Source organism: Narcine bancroftii, chromosome 3 (assembly GCF_036971445.1).
Source record: "Narcine bancroftii isolate sNarBan1 chromosome 3, sNarBan1.hap1, whole genome shotgun sequence".
NCBI classification, from domain to species: domain Eukaryota; kingdom Metazoa; phylum Chordata; class Chondrichthyes; order Torpediniformes; family Narcinidae; genus Narcine; species Narcine bancroftii.
In genome coordinates, this window is record NC_091471.1 from 342569214 (window position 1) to 342582176 (window position 12963).

General features: G+C 45.1%; 1 protein-coding gene across 1 annotated transcript in view; it reads right to left on the reverse strand.

The window, feature by feature from the left end:
• The window catches only part of LOC138759309 (protein shisa-6-like), a 434403-nt gene that overhangs the window by 295260 nt on the left and 126180 nt on the right, over positions 1-12963 (reverse strand). The gene's annotated exons all lie outside the window — the stretch shown is intronic.

Consider the following 12963-nt stretch of genomic DNA (forward strand, 5'->3'; position numbering starts at 1 on the left):
CACTTCTGTTTATTCTGTCAATATATCCTTAGCTCAACCCTGCTAAAATGAATTACATTTTCTCAATTTTTGACTATGTTTCACTTAGTTAATTATAGCATTATCAGAACTCAAGATTGATTTATTAAATAAAATCCTGTCAATTCTTGAAGCCTTGCATCAATATTTCCCAAAAGTCCAGAGGAGCCCAGAGTATAATGTTCTATTGATCAAAGTCTGAGCCTTATGCCTTCCGCCTCTATGATTGAATGATAAACTACTCAGAGAATTAACATACTACATCCTATTATCATTTGTTTTTAAAAAAAAACAGATATTTCCCATTTTATGAATGAGTCAGGTTTCTGTTAAATGAAATTTTGTCAATCAAAAAAGCAGGACAAAATGTATTCTGGGTATTCCAATGGGCAATCAATGAGACACTGTTTGTTCCAGTGAAAACTAGATTCATAAAGCAGCGTCGCGTACCACATTAATTTAATGTGAAACATTATGAACATAGTACATTCATAAATCAACAAAGACTTTCAAAATTGCAAGGAATTTTAAATTAAAATTTAGACATACAGCATGGTAAGCTCACGAGCTTGTGCCGCTCAATTACACCCAATTGACCTACACCTCCAGTATGTTTTGAATGGTGGGATGAAAACAGAGCCACCCCCACCCCCGGGGAAAACCCAAGCAGACACAGGGAGAACGAACAAACTCCTGACGGACAGCATGGGATTGCAACCCCCGGACCCAATCGCTGGAGCAGCATTGCGCCAAGCACTACACGAACCATGATATCACGGCATTACATAGTGCACAACACAGAATTAAGTGGATTCTTATGAGTTTGGCAGCATTTTGATGAGCAAGTCCAATAAATAGTTAAGTGTAAAATACAAAAGTCTGCAGACACTGTGATTGAAATAAAACCACAATGTTGGAGAAACTCAGTAGGTCAGACAGTGTACGTTATCTCGTGAGCCCTTCATCAAGGGATAATCAAAATATAGACAGGCACCTTAAAATGGTGGAGGGGAGGGGCATAGCCCTACAGACAGGAGGGGAATGGAAAGGGGAGGGGTGCAGAGATGGAGGAAAGAAAACAGAGGGATGGGGAGAACAGGGAGTAGCTTAGCAGAAACTGGAGTTGATATTAACGCCTTCCTGTTGGAGGGTGCCCAGAAGGAATATTAGGTATTGCTCCTCCAATTCCCATTTGGGGGGGTTATTGACAAATATACCTGTGCGGACATGGGTCATAGAATTAAAATGGTTGGCCACTGGTAGATCCCAGTCATTGATGGGGACTGAGTGAAGGTGTTCAGCGAAGCAATCTCCCAGTCTGCATCCAGTCTCTCTGATGTAGAGATGCAGTAGGTGACTCCGACAGATTCACAAGTGAATGATGGAGTCACAGAGGAAGCAGACCCTACAGAAGGTGGAGAGGGGAAGATGTGTCTAATGGTGGGATCATATTGTAGGTGATGGAAATTGTGGAGTTTATTTATTTCGGATAGATTCTTCTTGTGAATTGTTGCTGTGTTACTCAGCGATGCTTTACTCTCTAAACTGGTAGCCTTGCTTGATTCAGACTTCTCCGGAAGTGTATATTTTCAGATATCAGATTTCAGGTTTATTGTCAGAGTACATACATATCACATACAACCCTGAGATTAATTTTCCTATGGGTAAGGCAGAACTACAAAAAAATGTACAACATACACATGTGAACAAATAAAGAGCTGTTAACGCAGATAACAAAAGCTCTGCAATACAGAGAGAATGTATTTTTAAAAAATCAATAAAGTGCACAAGTAAGAGTCCTTAAATGAGACATGAATAAATTAAAGTTCACCTTTCATAGCAACAAGTCTATGGCGGACGCCATCTCACTGACTCGATACAAACCCCTGGAACACCTGGACAGTAAAGGTGCATTCATCAGAATGCTCTTTATCGACTACAGTTCAGCATTTAAAACTTCATCCCCTTAAAATGGATCAGCAAATTTCAAGACCTGTGACTCAACATCCCACTGTATAAATGGATCATGGATTTTCTCACCTCCAGACCACAATCAGCGAGAACTGGTATGAATATCTCCTCCCCAATCTCCATCAGTATTGGAGCACCACAAGGCTACATTTTTATCCCCCTGCTCTTCTCACTTTACACGTTCAACTATGTGGCTCGGTACGATTATAACACTAAAAAAATTTGCCAACAATACCACAGTAGTGCATTATATAAAGGAAGAAGATGGGTTTGCGTACAGGACCATACAAATGTTAGCTACAGAATATTTTTAAAGTCTGCATTATTGATCAGCTGCAAATGAGGTTTACTTTGGATAACATGATATCAGAAATTTTGGGTGATGTTAGGTGAGAGGTGATTTGGCCTAACCAGTTTGTACCTTAGCAAATCATTTGGTAAAACAATGGACCATTTTTATGATGTGGTGTTAATCTGCAAAAAAAAAACTAAATTAATGGGTTAAATCAAAATGTTCTTCTAGATTCTCACTCTATCACAAAAATTGGTTGGTTAATTTGATGAAAAATTTGGAAATTGTTTTGCAGAGGTAACAAAGGATGCTTTACTAGTTATGTTGATTAAAGCATTGGGTGTATATCCAGTGATATTTTGAAGTGTGCAGGATATAATTTTTTAAATAGAAAGAAAGTCATTATTTTCATTCTGTATCTTACTGACAAGAGAACATGCTGGCCAACTCAAGAATAGTTTGTAAACTATGCAACGAGAAGGTCCTGCTAATAATCTTGTTGGAGAGCAACAGAATCCTACAATATGAAAATTATCCTTCCAGCCACTGAGTGGACACAGACCGTAAATCAGCGATTTATTCTCATCTTACTTTAACCCCCTTGTTTTTGTATAGGGTGATGATGATGGCATCACGAAGGTCCTGAGGCAGCTTTCCTTGGTCCCAGCAGACCATGAAAAACTCATGCAGTTTGGTATGCAGAGCTTTGCCGCCAGCCTTCCAGACCTCTGGGGGGGATTCCATCCATACCTGCTGCTTTGCCACTTTTCAGTTGTTCAATTGCCTTATATGTCTCTTCCTGGGTAAGGACCTCATCCAGCTCTAGACTCAAGGGTTGTTGAGGGAGCTGGAGCAGGGCGGATTCTTGGACTGAGCGGTTGGCACTGAAAAGGGATTGGAAGTGTTCTGACCATCGATTGAGGATGGAGATCTTGTCGCTGAGGAGGACCGCCGTCTTGGCTGCGCAGAGGGATTTGGACTTGGGGTGAGGGGCCGTACACAGCCTTTAGTGTCTCATAAAAACCCCTGAAGTCACCAATGTCGGCGCTAAGCTGGGATCGTTTGGCGAAATTGCAGGCAAAATCTTCACTAGGATTCTCCTTAATAGACTAATACCTAGTGTCGCCGAAAATGTCCTCCCAGAATCACAGTGTGGCTTTCGCGCAAACAGAGGAACTACTGGCATGGTCTTTGCCCTCAGACGGCTCCAAGAAAAGTGCAGAGAACAAAACAAAGGATTCTACATCACCTTTGTTGACCTCACCAAAGCCTTCGACACCGTGAGCAGGAAAGGGCTTTGGCAAATACTAGAGCACCTCGGATGCCCACCCAAGTTCCTCAGCATGGGAATTCAACTGCACGAAAACCAACAAGGTCGGGTCAGATACAGAAATGAGCTCTCCGAACCCTTCTCCATTGATGACGGCATGAAGCAAGGCTGCGTCCTCGCACCAACCCTCTTTACTATCGTCTTCAGAATGATGCTGAAACAAGCCATGAAAGACCTCAACAATGAAGACGCTGTTTACATCCGATACCGCACGGATGGCAGTCTCTTCAATCTGAGGCTCCTGCAAGCTCACACCAAGACACAAGAGCAACTCGTCCGTGAACTACTCTTTGCAGATGATGCCGCTTTAGTTGCCCATTCAGAGCCGTAATATAATTCTTGCCAATTTTGCTGTGTGTAGATCTCGGCTGCACCATTTCATCTGATGCAAGGATCGACAAAGAGATAGACAACAGACTTGCTAAGGAAAATAGCGCCTTTGGAAGACTACACAAAAGAGTCTGGAAAAACAATCACCTGAAGAAACACACAAAGATCAGCGTGTACAGAGCCATTGTCATACCCACGCTCCTGTTCGGCTCTGAATCATGGGTCCTCTACCAGCATCACCTACAGCTCCTAGAACACTTCCATGAGCGCTGTCTCCACTCCATCCTCAACATTCATTGGAATGACTTCATCACCAACATCGAAGTATTCGAGCTGGCTGAATCCACAATCATCGAATCCATGCTGCTGAAGACCCAACTGCGCTGGGTGGGTCACGTCTCCAGAATGGAGGACTATCGCCTTCCTAAGATCGTGTTATATAGCGAGCTCTCCACTGGCCACCGAGAGAGAGGTGTACCAAAGAAGAGGTACAAGGACTACTTAAAGAAATCTCTTGGTGCCTGCCACATTGACCACCGCCAGTGGGCTGATCTCGCCTCCAACCGTGCATCTTGGCGCCTCATAGTTCGGCGGGCTGCAACCTCCTTTGAAGAAGACCGCAGAGCCCACCTCACTGACAAAAGACAAAGGAGGAAAAACCCAACACCCAACCCAAACTAACCCTTGCAGCCGTGCCTGCCTGTCCCGCATCGGAGTTGTCAGCAGACGTGGACATACCCCTCCATAAATCTTCGTCCACGAAGCCAAGCCAAAGAGAAGAGACATTTAACCCATTTTATTCCTGCCACATTCTGGAACAGTTGGAGTAACGGTTAGCACAATGCCTTTACAGTGCCAGTGATTGAGACCAGACCTGGGTTCGAATCCCGCACTGCCTGTAAGGAGATTGTATGTTCTCCTCATGTCTGTGTGGGTTTTCTCCAGGGGCTTCGGTTTCCTTCATAATGCATTGGGGAGTGTAAAGTAATGGGCCTCTCCCAGATTCTACCACTCACCCAAACACCAGATTCAGATGACTGTGGCTCATTAGCTGTCATATGATTGTCACGTGAGAGGAAACCACAGCACCCAGAGGAAACCCATGCATTCATAGGAAGAAAATGCAAACTCCACACAGATAGGACTGGAGATCAGGCCACATACAATGGTCATATAAGCATAGAGGAGTACACAAGATTGGCTACATCCATCAGCAAGTGCATTGAGGATCTCACCGAGATCAAAGGCTTCACAACCAAGGCTAACCAGGAACCATGGTTGGATGCAGAGGTCAAGGCCCTTTTCAGAGCTCATGATGCTGCCTTCAGGACAGGGTGTAGGATCAGCCAGGGCTGAACTCTCCTGTGCAATCCGGAAAGTAAAGAGAAAGTACGCACAGAAGATCCACAGACAACAGGGACAACACGAGGCACATGTGGCAAAGGTTCAAGTCAACCTTGCGAATTAAGGACAATGACATCTCCCTCCTAGACAGACTGAACATCATTTATGCATGGTTCGATGAGAAGCTCTATGCCCCCCTGTTGGTTGGGCCCCCTGCTGAGCTGCTGTTGAGGTGAGGAGATCCCTATCTAAGGTGAACCCACACAAGGGGGTGGGACCAGACAAAATAATTGGTTGGGTACTGAAAGACTGCACAGACCAATTTATGGAGGTTTTCACGTTCATCTTCAGCACGTCACTGCAGCAGTCAATCTTTCCCGCAGGGTTCAAGGCAGCCACCATCATCCCAGTACCCATGAGGGCAACAATAACAGGCCTCAATGACTACTGCCCTGTGGCTCAGATTTCTATTAAGAAATAGTTTGAAATTCTGGTAATTGAATGCATCAAAGCACACCTCCCAGAAATGGTTTGATCCATTAGAATTCATCTATGGAAGAAACCATTCCACAGACAATGCTATAGCCTTGTCCCTTCACTCTGTCCTGACCCACCTAGAGAATGACTCCTCATAGCCAGACTGCTGTACATTGACTTCAACTCGGCGTTTAATATGATCATTCCTTAGAGGTTGTTGGGACTCAATATATCTTACTGTAAGCTGGACTTCCTAACAGAAAGACCACAGTCCCTTTGGGGCAGTAGCATAATGCCAAGTACCATCACACTGAGCACTGGGTGTTTGTATTCAGCCCACTACTGTTCAAACTATTGCTCATGACAGCATTGCCAGGTCCAGCTCCATCAGTGTCATCAAGTTTGCAGGTGACACAACAGTCGTCGGCCTCTTCAGCCAACAGCAGTCAGAATCCACTACAGCACACACGTCAAACTCTGGCCCCGATCATTTCAAAAATGTATGAGAGGTGGCCCGCCCTGCAGCGAGAGCCGATGCTGTTTTTTGGTAATGTCACCCCCACCATCCTCCCCCTTCATTTCACATCCTTCCCCATTGTAACACGAGAAATTGTAACACGAGAAGTCTGTTGATGTCATCAGCCGGCAAGCCAGTTGGAAGGCTCCCCGCAAAACCAATCACTTCTCCCACCTGTCGAGCGGTGCGGCGGATGGGCGAGCGCCTGTGATTTCCTGTCGGCACGACGGGCATGGCAGGCTGCGCACGCCCCTGCGCGCGACTGGCACCGGACGGCCCTTCCACAGCGCGAGCGCACTTCTCCCGGTCACCACGGCCTTCAGCGCTCGCACCCGCGCGGACCCCAGGGACGGCTGGTTCGGCCCTGCACGTGAAGAGAGAGATGGTGGCTGTCCGCAAAGGCGGATCGGCAGCGCACTGGGCCTGAGTGGGTGGGTAAGCAGGGGTGGGCAGAGGGTGTAGGTGAGGAGTAATGGGCAGAGGAAGTTATGGTGGTGTGAGGGGCAGATAGAGGGAGGGATGAGTAGAAGGAGGGGTGGATAGGGAAGAGGTAAAAGGGGAGGGGCAGGGCAAGTAGGGGAGGGGTGACTAGAGGGTGAGAGATGGGTAGAGGGAGGGACAGATTGAGGGGAGAGGCAGTAGAGGGGCGTGTATAGGATGGGGTGGGTAGAGGCAGAGCGAGTGGAGTGAGGGGTGAGTAGAGGTTGGGTAAAGGACTGGTCAGGTAGAGGGATGGTAGGTCGAGGGTGAATAGAGGCCTAGAGCTTGAGGAGTGAGCAGGAAATGCTGAGTCCTGATTCAGGCCGAAATGAACACAGCCTGTGAATGCTGACGACATCTCCACAGGGACCAAATATGTTTCCCTCAGGTCAAGCAAAGGGTGAACTTGAGCTACCTACTCCTGACCTGTAACATTATCCTCCTAAAGTTATATCCTAAAGTTTAACATTACATATGTTGAAAGAAGAGAAAACATGCAGATGTTGTTGAAAATTTTCAATAATTATTTAGTTCGGCCCTCGACTTAGTCCAAGTTTTTAATTTTGGCCCTCCGTGAATTTGAGTTTGACACCCCTGCACTACAGGGAAGAATGTAAAGTCTTGAGAAATGATGCGAGAGTAACAAAATAAGAGAGATGATCGTGAACTTCAGGAAGACCTGGAACAACCACCCGCCACAGCACATCAATAATTTTGAGGTAGAGAAAGTGGAAAGCACCAAGTTCCTTGGAGTTCATTTAACTAGTGCCTATCATGGACACTCAACATCTCCTCACTTATCAGGAAGGTGAAAAGTAACTGCACTTCCTGAGAAGATTGAAGAGGGTAAGGCTACCGGCTACCATTATGTCAACCTTCTATAGAAGCTCTATCGAGAGCATCCTAGCTGGCTGCATCAGAGTGTAGTCTGGTTGCTGCAGAGAAATGGATCAGAGGTCAATCCACGGGACCTTAAGAATGGTAGAGAGGATTGGGGGAGTTTCCCTCCTCCCCAGTGACTTGATCTACTTGGATCGTTGTCTGAGGAGGGCACCCAAAATCGTCGAGGGCCCCTTCCACCCTGCATGCAGCATCATTCAGCTGCTCACATCGGGGAAGAAATATAGGAGTATCAGAGTATAGGAGCAGGTTGAGAAACACTTTCATCCCACGGGCAGTGGGAATGCTGAACGACCAAAGGAACTGCTCACACTAACCATCTGAGGCTCTCCTATCCATGACGCAATATTTATTTATTTATTTGTATAGCTGAAATAATTGTCCTGCATATATTTGTCTGTATGTGAGTCCTTGTGTGCACGTTTTTCACCGAGGACTGGAGAACCCTGTTTCGTCGGGTTGTACTTGTGCAATCAAATGATAACAAACGACATTATTTTTCAGGAAGAAATGATGGATCTGCATATGTTATGCATTCTTTTCTGGTACAAGAAGATGAAAAGTTACCTAACTGTAGTTACCAAAAGTGAAGGGTATTTTTAGAATTAAACAAAAATAAAAAGTATCAAGCCTGAGGATTAACCTCAGATTGGAATTCAGCAAGAAATAATATGGTGTGAAACACAAAATTCTGCAGATGCTGCGATTGTTCAAAGTCCGATGTTCGAAGTTCAACATTCAGATTTAGTGTCACTGTTTGAATATTTAACTATCTGAGCACGCACGTTGGCTGATGTACCTGTGGCTTCTCCCACTGACTCCTGAATAAGGATGACGTTTCACAGCCCCCTGCCCAGTTCAGGACAGTTGGCCAGCATGGATGTGCCTCCACTCTATTGTCAATAAAAGCCTGTCAATTTTACAGTCTTTTGGAGTTGTTGATTGTGCATCAGTGCACACAACCCTGCAATTCTATTTTTCTGTGGGCCAGGCAAACTTTCCACTTATCTGTAGTGCAAAAAACGTACTCAAGAAAAGATATGTATAACAAAGAAAGAAGTGGAAACAAATAGTGCAATCCAGAAAATAAATATTCAATAATAATTAATGTGCAATGTATGAGTCCTTAAATAAGTCTCAATTTTTTTGTTTTGGAGCACAAGTTTTGGAGTTTGATGATCAGTGTAGAGGGGATTATGAGGTTGAATGGTGAGCTGTAGTCAATAAAAAGCATCCTAATGTATGTACCTTTGCTGTCCAGGTATTCCAGGGCTTCGTGGAGAGTCAATGACATAGTATATCAGCTATAGAGCTGTTGCTGTGGTCGGCAAATTGGAACAGAGCCATGTCTTCTCTCAGGCAGGAGCTGATATGCTTCAATGTCTGCCACTCAAAACACTTCAGCCCTGTGAATGTTGAGTGCAACTGGTCGATAGCCATTTAGGCAGGTTACCACACTCTTCTTAGGCATCGGTATGATCGAGGCCTCTTTGAAACTAGTGGGTACCGCATCTTGCTGGAATGAGAAGTTGAAGATGTCTGTAAACCCATTGGCAAGTTGGTTAGCACAGCTTTTCAGTATGTGGCCGGGTACTCTGTCCAGACCAGATGCTTTCTTGGATTCACTCTTCTGAATGCAGCCCACTCGTCATCCTCGGATACATGAGGGTGCACAGCGGATCTTGCCTGAGCATAGAAGGCACTGTTCATCTAGGAGTGAAGCTTTTCTGTCTCCTTCTGCACTGGATTTGGTTTTGACCCAGGTTATGCCATTTAGGCCCTGCTACAGCTGTCAGGTATGCTTCATGGTTTCTATTCTTGTCTGGAATCTCCACTTAACCTGGGAGATGGCTTTCCAAAGGTTGCACCTGCTCCTTCTGTAATGTTCTGGATCTCCAGACTTAAATGCCTATGATCTGGCTCTCAGCAGGTCCTGGATTTCATCATCCATCCAGGGCTATTGGTTGTGGAAAACCCTGAACGATGTGATGGGGATTGCAGTAAAAACACAAAAATACTTGAGGAACCTAGCAGGTCTCTGAATCATAAAACTACTATGATTCTCTCATCATTGAAGAAGAGACAAACAATATACCAGAATGCCACAGAACCAAAAATCAAATGAAAAGCAGGAATTAAAGGAAATTAATTCACGTTAGTGAAATAAAACTTGGGGGCATGAAAATCTGCACCTAAAAATGATACCCATGGCCTTCTGTACTATCCAACTCTCACTGCCTCCAGATTTAGAGGAAGAACACCTTATTTTCTATCTAGGCACTCTCCAACCAGATGGCATTAACATCGACTGCTATGCTTTCTGCTAACCTACTTGCCGTTTTCCCCTCCCCCTTTCCAGTTCACCCCTCTCTTCCCTTCCTCCTCCTCCCAGCCATCCCTCCTCCCCTTATCACTGCTGTTCCCTCCCTTCATTTTCCATCCATCATCTCCTGGTTTTGTCACCCCCCACCCCACCCCCTTCCCTGGCCCATTCTTTTGTTTGGACGTCTGCCAACATTCTTCTATACTTTAATGAAGGGCTCAAGCTCGAAATGTCGGTGATGTATTTGTACCTTTGCTGCATAATCTGAGGCGCCTGCAAGCTCACACCAAGACACAAGAGAAACTTGTCCGTGAACTACTCTTTGCAGACGATGCCGCTTTAGTTGCCCATTCAGAGCCAGCTCTTCAGCGCTTGACGTCCTCCTTTGCGGAAACTGCCAAAATGTTTGGCCTGGAAGTCAGCCTGAAGAAAACTGAGGTCCTCCATCAGCCAGCTCCCCACCATGACTACCAGCCCCCCCACATCTCCATCGGGCACACAAAACTCAAAACGGTCAACCAGTTTACCTATCTCAGCTGCACCATTTCATCAGATGCAGGGATCGAAAATGAGATAGACAACAGACTCGCCAAGGCAAATAGCGCCTTTGGAAGACTACACAAAAGAGTCTGGAAAAACAACCAACTGAAAAACCTCACAAAGATAAGCGTATACAGAGCCGTTGTCATACCCACACTCCTGTTCGGCTCCGAATCATGGGTCCTCTACCGGCATCACCTACGGCTCCTAGAACACTTCCACCAGCGTTGTCTCCGCTCCATCCTCAACATCCATTGGAGCGCTTTCATCCCGAACGTCGAAGTACTCGAGATGGCAGAGGTCGACAGCATCGAGTCCACGCTGCTGAAGATCCAGCTGCGCTGGGTGGGTCACGTCTCCAGAATGGAGGACCATTGCCTTCCCAAGATCGTGTTATATGGCGAGCTCTCCACTGGCCACCGTGACAGAGGTGCACCAAAGAAAAGGTACAAGGACTGCCTAAAGAAATCTCTTGGTGCCTGCCACATTGACCACCGCCAGTGGGCTGATATCGCCTCAAACCGTGCATGTTGGCGCCTCACAGTTTGGCGGGCAGCAACCTCCTTTGAAGAAGACCGCAGAGCCCACCTCACTGACAAAAGGCAAAGGAGGAAAAACCCAACACCCATCCCCAACCAACCAATTTTCCCCTGCAGCCGCTGCAACCGTGTCTGCCTGTCCCACATCGGACTTGTCAGCCACAAACGAGCCTGCAGCTGACGTGGACTTTTACCCACTCCATAAATCTTCGTCCGCGAAGCCAAGCCAAAGAAAGAAAAGACATAAAGGGCACTGTTTGACCAGCTGAGTTTCTCCAGCGTTTTGTGCTTTTACCCCATGGAAATAATGGTTGTCATCTTCTAAAATCCCACCAATTCTGGAATGCTTTCTGTACACTGGAGAATGAAAAATATATTCCCATTATTTTGCTGTTTCTAAGTGACTTGTGCTTGAATTTAGAGCACATGGCAATGGGGGTAATATATAATTGGAGTGAGTATCTAAAATGTGAAGTTATGCACTTTATAAAAATAAAATCAAAGAAAGAGCATTGGTGAAATGATGAAATATGTGATAAAAGGAACCTCGATGACCTTGTTCACTGGTTACTGAAAGGAAACAATGAGAAGCAGCAAACAACTGAGTCGGCAACTGATACATCAGCCTTGTTTATTAGTTTTAAGTGCCAGTATAAGGGTACCTTATCAAAATTATACAGAGCCTTCGGGAGACCATAGCTGGTACATCAGTCAATGATGGGAGAATACCAAAAGTTTAACTGATTTCCTGGGGTTGGCAGAAATATCACATGAGAAGAAATTGGGTGAATTATGGTTGTGAAGACTGAGGGGAGATCTAACTGCAGCATACAAAATTTTGACTGGGCCCAATGGGTTGAATGCAGAGAGGATGATTCCCATAGACAGATGATCCATAACCAGGGACCACCATTGAACATGAGGTAAGACACAAGGACTGAGATGAGCAGAAGCTTCCTCACTTAAAGAATGGTGTACTTGAGGAGCTCTGTATCTCCAAGACCGAGGAGGGCAAGTCATTGTTTAAGGTGGTAACGCATACCTTTTCAAACACAATAGATTCAAGGAGATGGCAGAGAAATGACATTGAATTAAAGAATGATTGAATTGGGTGGCAGAGCTCTTTTGAAAGGCAAAAAAAGGTCTCTGCCTCCTCCACCCAATTTTCTATTTTCTTGTGTGCATTACTAGGAGGGAAATCTATCAGTTGTATTTTTCCCCAACTGTTACGTCCTTGGCAATAGTATTTGATTGCCTGGGGAAGACTAAATGCCTTACATGACTCCGCAGTCACGGTGCACTCATGGTGGAAGGAGACAATGTTTAAAATGATGTATGTGGTACAGACAGAGCTGGATTTGAATAAAGTAGTAGTGGATGTGACGAGACTGCAGATCTGAGCTGATCTGAATCTATTGGTTGCAGGGTTTTCTTTCTGCAAGCTGCTTAGCCTGCATCTGGTCCAGAATTAAAATTTCACCCACTCCCGATGGGACTGCCTGCATCTCTCTTTGAAATATGACTGAGCTGAGAACAACTTGGCCACATCCAGATACGGTTTGTAGATTGATTCTGTGCATTTGGTTAGAAGTGCATTTATTTTTCCTAATAACTCAAGTGTCATGGGAACCCCTTGTAATACGTATTTATTCAGATATTTTTGGGTGTGATAAAAGCCAGCTGAAAAATCACTTGATAAGATAATCTAACCATAATAATGTATTTAAAGCAGTGAAACAGGTAACTTGGCCCAATTTCTCTGCGTTAATATTTATGCCCACTTGAACCCTCCAACTTAATTTTTAAAATATATTTTGAGGATCTAGGTGTCACTGATAAGGTTAAAATTTGTTTCTCATTGCTAATTGTCCATTTCCCATATCACCCATATTAGTGGGCTTG